Here is a 7387-nt window from a genome sequence, read left to right on the forward strand (position 1 = left end):
CACTGACTATTCTAAAATCTATCTTACAGATTAAAAGTGAAGTGTACAGAAAGCTAAGTCCAGAGACTACACCTGTAACTGCTGGTCTACCAGCATTTGTAGTACAGTAGTTAACAATGGCATGGAGAAAAGTATATGGAACTATTTCAGAAGGAGAACTGACAAGGCCCGATGAAGTTGGATACAGGACACCAGGCAGGGAAGTGCAGAAAGCCACATCAAGGCTACTGACTTGAGCAATTGTTGAGGGGTGCTGAAAAAAAAAAGAAAGAAAGAAAACCACGTTAGAATGGACCATACACAAATTTGATATTGACTCTGACCTGTTTGTGTGTGTATTGTGTGCAGGGGATACACACACACACACACACACACACACACACACACACACACACACACGCATGCATATGTGTGGAGGCCAGCAGTCAATGTTGAGTGTCTTCCTTGGTCACTTCTCCACATTGTTTTCAATTAGCACAGAGCCATGCTTTCCTTTCTTTTTATTTTTTAAACAGTGTCTCTCCCTGAACCTGGGGCTCACTGATTTAGCTAGGCGGGTTAGCCAATGAACTCCAGGAATCGACTAATCTCTCTCTCCACGACATTAGGGTTACAAAGGCTTGTTGATCTGTACACCTACTTCTCAGCACCCCCAAACCCTCAGCCACCAGTACTAGGAATCTAAACCTGGGGCCTAATGCTTTGACAATGTTCTTACCAACCAACCACTTCCGCAGTCCCTTGCTCAGTCTTTAAGACAGCCCAAGGAGATCCTAAGAAGGGGGCTGGCTCAAGAGAGAAGAAGGGTCCCAGGGATGGAGATGAAACATTTCAAGGCACAGTACAATGGCCCAGAGAAGGAGCACAGGGTAAGGCTCGTGAGCTGTGAGGTCCAGCTTCAGGCTGTTCATGAGACTGGGGCAGGGCCAGATGAGCAGGAACACAATCCAGAATTTGTGCCATAAAGCCAAGGAAAAGCATATTTTGAGAAAGGAAGAACCAACCACAGGAAGTGCCCATGTCAACTTGAGGACCGAGAACTGTCCCTCAGATTCTGCCAGAGACATCACAGAGGCAGCTACTGAGTAGGGTCTGGCACAAAGAGGAGAAGGCCTTTTCTTCATCCTTCAAGAATACACTTGATGAATATTTGTGTTAAAGGAACAGATCCAGTTGACAGGGAGTAAGAAGTCACTGGGAGTGTCAATTTGCTGCAAAGGGGGAAAGGAGACATACCTAGACAGACAGAGGGTCTTGCTATGTCAGGAGGGAAGGCAAGGTGGGAGTAGTCACAGAATGTGTCGGATTCCAGGCTAAGGTTCCCATTGGCTTCCAAACAAGATGCCCAAATCCATCCTGAGTAGGATAGAGGATCAGTGTATGTGCACAGATCTGTTCTCACTAATGAGTCTTACGTTTAATGAAACTCATTCTCAAACATGAATATGCATACTCTACTTACCTCTGGTACTGTAATCACATTTTTGACTAAATATTACAGTAAACGTGAAGAGAGAGGTAATGTTCCTATGGAAAATTGTTTTAATATACTGGGAAATTTTCAAAAAGGCAAGATGCTAAAAATCCTGTCCATCTAAGTAGTTAAGTTTAAAATACACATACTGAGCCAGATGCAGTGGCTCACATTTCTAATCCCAGTTCTAGGGAGTCTGAGGCTAGCTGGAGTTACACAGTGAGCCCCAGACCATCATCACAGGACAGAGTGAGACCGTCTCAAATATATGCATGCACACAACACATTCTATGGTATCACGAATGATAGAGTAACAACTCTTTGCAAAGGTCTGTTCTTGAGATAATAAGACTGAATCAGAGAATTATGTCTGACCTTTGCAAAGACAAGAAACTATATGGATCTGCAAACAGGTTAAAAAGGGAGCGGGGAGAATTGGCTTGGTTTTATTCAGAAATAATATAGAATGAATGCATGTTTTGTGAATCCCTCTTAACTGACCTTTTTAATGAACTGAGCAACTCCTAGACCAACCTGTCCTTGGAAGACTTCTACAGTTACAACAGAGAAGGAACAGCAGGGACAGTTACTGATTGTTTATATATTAATACAGGGAACATTCTAAAAATCAGGCTTAACTCTCCCATTTAACAGATCAAGAACAGGCTAAACAAACCATAAAGTACCAAGTTATAACATTTGGATAGGGTCTATTTCTCCTAACTTTTAACTTAGTGTTGTGGGATATTTTGATTGCACTGTGACACTCTGAGACTGTTAAATAAGTTAAATAAAGTTTATCTTAAATGGGGGGTGGGGTGGGGAGCCAGTGACTAGCTAACCAGAATTAGCCATGGAGACGCCAGCAATCTGGATAGAGAAGACACACAAGAAGGAAAGGGTGGAAGAGGGTTTGAGCTTTCTTTTGGGTCTGGGACGAGGGAAGAGATGTGTCTCTTGCGGTGTATCCAGCCAAAAAGCAAGGTCAGCTAGTTGCTACTCCACCTCTCTGAGCTAGCAGGTTTTCACCCCAGCCTTTGATTCCCAAGTCTTATTGATAAATAAAATGATAGAGACTTAATTTAAACCTACATATTGTAGCCATGGCAGAGCCAGGCCACAGGACTGGAAGGCCTGCCAAGCTATGGCCTGAGTGGCCGGTGGGGCACTAACTGCTGACGATAATTAAAATATCAGGTTTGTGTATGGCTGCTAAGCTGACAGAAAAACATCAGCTAGGTTCTAGGTTGGCCATTTTTATTGTTGTCACATGACCTGGTCTCACTCTCAATCTGTCTCTTCCAACATGTTCCATCCCAGCATCCTCCACCACTAGCTCATCCACGTTCTTCACCTGTTGTATCTTATCACAGACCCTATCAAATCAACTCCCATAAAAAGCTCTTCTGATTATCCCTTTCCAGCCTTATAGTCTCATACTTAGGCATGAACCACCGCACCAGCTTCCTGTTACCAATTCCTGATCCATGGACCACTTCCCTAGCTTCCTGTTACCAATTCCTGATCCCTGGACCACTGCACCAGCTTCCTGTTACCAATGCCTGACAGTCAGACCGCACCGTCTCTCAGCTCCAGCACTTGCTCTTCCCATTCTGTTTTGCTTCCAGCACATCATCACTCTGCTGTAAGTGTGCTCCTGTTTCTCTATCAGTCCTTCTCAGCATCCATAACGGACTTTTTGTCAATGTCTGAAACAGTGAAATGTTCTTTAGGGACCTGTTTCTGTGCTGCTATCACAGAACACCCTAGCCCAGGTAATTTATAAAGAACTATTTCTCTCCATTCTGAAGCTGAAAGCCCAAGAGCAAGGCATTGGTGGAGTGATGTCTGATTCCAGGATGATGCCTCTTTGCTCTGTCCTCACATCATGTAAGAGCAGAAAAGAGAGCAAGCTCACCCCCCACACCATTTTTACAGTGTCCTTAACCATTCATTAGGCAGAATCCTCCAGATCCAAACACCTTCCCCGAAAGGTCTTATCACCCAACACTATGGCACTGGAGGCTACTCTTGAAACAAACTGTCAGAGGGGCAAAAATAGACCATAGCTGTGCCGTGTAGAGGTTACTTCCAGCTCTTTCCTGGGGAGGGGGGCTGTCATATCCTTTGCCTATTGCTTCAACTGTATCCACATACTCCTAACCACTGAGTTACAACTCTCATACTTCATACTAGTTTTACAATTGGCTCATCATTTCTGCCAAAGTGCAGTGCCAAAAAGCACTGCCAAATTCAGTTAGAGGCCTTCAACTAGACTTGAACCTTCCAATACTCAAGCTCAAATCTATTCCTACATGCATTGCTCTGTTACCAAGTACAAACCTAAAATGTTGACATTATCATCCACCACCACCCCCTTGCCTTTACAGGCCAATCTCATCTTATTAACTCCAAAGGCCCCATGGTTATTACTCCTGTCCAATTGGTCATGATATCTTTGCATAGGCCAGGGAAAGGGATATCCTGTTTATGTCAAATCTGTCCTCATAAGTAGCATGATATTTCTAAACCATCTGCACCCAGTCCAGGTGCCTGGAAGAATAGTCATTCAGTATCTTAAGAATGTCAATCTGTATTCTCATTTTTAAAATATTTCAAGCCTGCTGTGGTTGCCCAAGACTGTGATACCTGCACAAGGCTGAGGCAGGAGGAGGACAACTTGGGGTCAGCCTAGGCTATATGCAAGCAGCAGCTATCAGATACGTCAACACTATCACACATGGCTTGTCACTGTTTGTCACTGCGAAGCCCTCTGTGGTCCAGATCTTTCACACATCTCTACCCTCAAACCATTTACATCCTCGATTCCAGAAACAACTATCTACACCAGCTCCCCAGGCAAGGACTCTTTACCGGTCCTCATGTACACTTTCATCTGAACTCCTTTCTGCCTACCACCTGGAAAACTACAGTAGCTAGTGCCTCCTCGCCAAGTCCTTCATAAACAGCATCATCTTTATGCCAGCTTGTTAGACCACAGTGGTGGGGATGGGAGTAAGAACATTCTCATAGTTCCTCCAGAACATGTTGCTCATTTCTATTAAGTGCTATCCACCGTCCCAAGCCTTTGGCACCAGAACTGATTCTCCTAACCAGCCCAGATCCCAGACCAATCTCCAGCAATCTCCGACAGACCTGCCTTACAAAGCCAAGCCCTGGCAAAGTCCCTTTTCCAGTCCTATATTCTTGGCACGTGAGCCCTGAAGAAAAACATCAGCTCAGTCACTAGAATCCATGGTTTCCTACCTCCAACAAGTTCTCCCTGGATCCTCTGACTTGACAGTATTCAGTTCCCTTGGTCTTCCTGGTTGTCAGTGCTAAGTCTACAGCAAGCAAATCAGCAAGCTTCTGAGGCTGTTGGACGGTATAAGGTTAAGTATAATTAAGCATACCAACAGAGCTGTGCTGTGTGTCTTTTAGGCTCTGAGTTGATTAATTTCCTAGCATGGTAGATGCTATCCCTCCCAGTTCTGAGACTTGAGTTGGTGAAGTGAGGTGCTGAAGTGTGGACCATAAGGAAAAAAATACCTTTAAAATCTCATGTCCAAAGTACCCATCACACCCATTATCCTTAATCAATGAGACATACACTTGCTTATTTTCATTTTCATTTATTCTGTGCAAGAAGCTTTAGATATCCTAAGACAGGAACATCGCTCATTTGCATATCCCTCATCTGTAGTTTACATCTTGTTATATAAAGGTACTATTAACACACACAGTTCTAATTCCTTACAATGTATTTGTCAAGCAGCAGGATGACAATGCATCACAGCACAGGACAGAAGTGCTCCTGTAAGAAACCACAGCAGCAGCATTTGGTGAATGGTTATGCATAGAACTGGCGTGGAGGTTAATGCTAGACAGTCCTCAACAAGGAGTGTGTGCTGAAAAATGGAGATGCAGCTTCTACTAATACAGGGTAAAAATGTAACTTGCTACAAGTTTCAAACTCTGGGACACTTTAACAGCAGACAATACAAGGTGCTTTAATTCTAAACTCTATAATCCAACGCCATCCTACAGTCGCCTGAGCTTTTCTGGGCTCTGAGGACCGCTCACTGGCTTTAAGAAGTCAACTTCAAATATAAAAGCACTTAGTTTACCAGTCAAGATCAGCAATTACACTGGTTACCAGTCACAGTCAGACACCTTCTGAGGAAAACTGACTTTAAAACAGATTGCACTGTGGACTCAGTAACTTCAAACATCGTTCCTCTTAACACGAAACATGTACTACTTCCCATCATGTTTTAGATGTCGGCACACGCACACTCTAAACTTTTAGCAAAATACCATTTTGAAATGATTCTTAAGTCTAGTCTAAACAGAGCGGTCAACATGTCCATGAAATAGCTACTTCCACCGTGAGAAGCCATTCGGTTCAAAAGCTATCTTCAGGTGTGGGTTTAACGCCTCAGCTAACTTATACAAATCTTTAGTGTTTTGGCATTTAAATCTGAGTCATGCCACCATATGGGCACACACACACATTCCTTCAGAGGCAAACTACAGATTTGGGAAGGGCTGGCTGCAAAGGAACTGCGACAATCTACCTGAGTCCTCAAGTTTCTAATCAACCCTCAAAGAGATGACGTCATCAGGCAAGACTCTAGTATTTGTATGTTGTGTCTTTAAACTTTGAAGTTGAGTACACCCCTTGCACTGAGAATACAGGTGTGACAGTTGTAACAGCTACAAAAGCACTCAAGACAGGAAACGGACAGAAACCCACAGCACACAGGAATCCTGGAGGGGCAACGGTTTCTCCTCTCTCCCCTGGTGAGGAAAATGAGATCCATGAAACCAATTTTACACAAAAGACTGTGCCTTAAGACTCTTCATACTGGCATCCAAAATGTCTTTGCATTCTTAAGTTAAAACACACAAGTATAAGCTGTTATACCATAAGGTATTATTTCTCCAGCCAAGCACAGTTTTTATTAAAGTTTTATAGGATATGCTGGAAACATAAATACCAATAAATAATGCCCTGTATGTATCTTTACAGAGATTAGATTGGGCCTGGTTCTAGGTTGGGGGGGGTGATTACATCAGCCACCATTCTTTAATACTGACACAACAGAGCACTCACCTGCAGCTTCAAGTTTTTCCTATTGCTATAGAAACCTTAGATACCCACTGTAAAACATAAGCAAAAAACAAAACTGGAGCTCACAACATTAGATTATAAAAAAATCTAATGTAAACAACCTCCCGGTACCAAGATGCCTTGTGGCATATCTTGACCCGTTTAGTGATGTTTAGTTAATATAAGAAATATCAAAAATCAATGCTAGAAACAATGTCACTGCTCTTTATGCCTTCTGGTCACATTATGCCCCAGAAGAAGACAGAACAATCGCACCCAACTCTCAGCTGTTAGGCATCTTCCCGAGAAAATGTCTAAATGAAGGCTGTCCTCTGTAACTTTTCTTCTGGTGTGCCTAAAGGGCTATGGTGTCTACAAACAGTTCTTTAGGGACTCAACTTGGGGTAGTGCCAGTAGACAATGAATAGACAAAATCTGCCAGGATGAAGAATGAGGTATCAAACAAGATTAAACACAGCCATGAATGACAAGAACCAGGAAGATAACATGGCTTTGCAGTTCATTTGCAGTATAGAGCAGACATTAGAAGGTTCATGAATTCATCTCTCTTCTCTAGTAAACAGTCCAAAGTTCAGTTAAAACAAACATGGACTCCTGGCAAGAGGAATTTTATACAGGTAAGCACTTTTTTCAACCACTACTCTTTCAAGCCCTAGTACTCTTTGAGGTCTGAAGTATTTTCTCCACAAGCTCAGAACATAAGGTCCCCATATAAAGGGGGACCAATCTCTCTCCCTAAAGGAGAAGACGGTTCTTAGATTCCTAACTACAACTCTAAA

Source organism: Peromyscus eremicus, chromosome 5 (genome assembly GCF_949786415.1).
Source record: "Peromyscus eremicus chromosome 5, PerEre_H2_v1, whole genome shotgun sequence".
NCBI classification, from domain to species: domain Eukaryota; kingdom Metazoa; phylum Chordata; class Mammalia; order Rodentia; family Cricetidae; genus Peromyscus; species Peromyscus eremicus.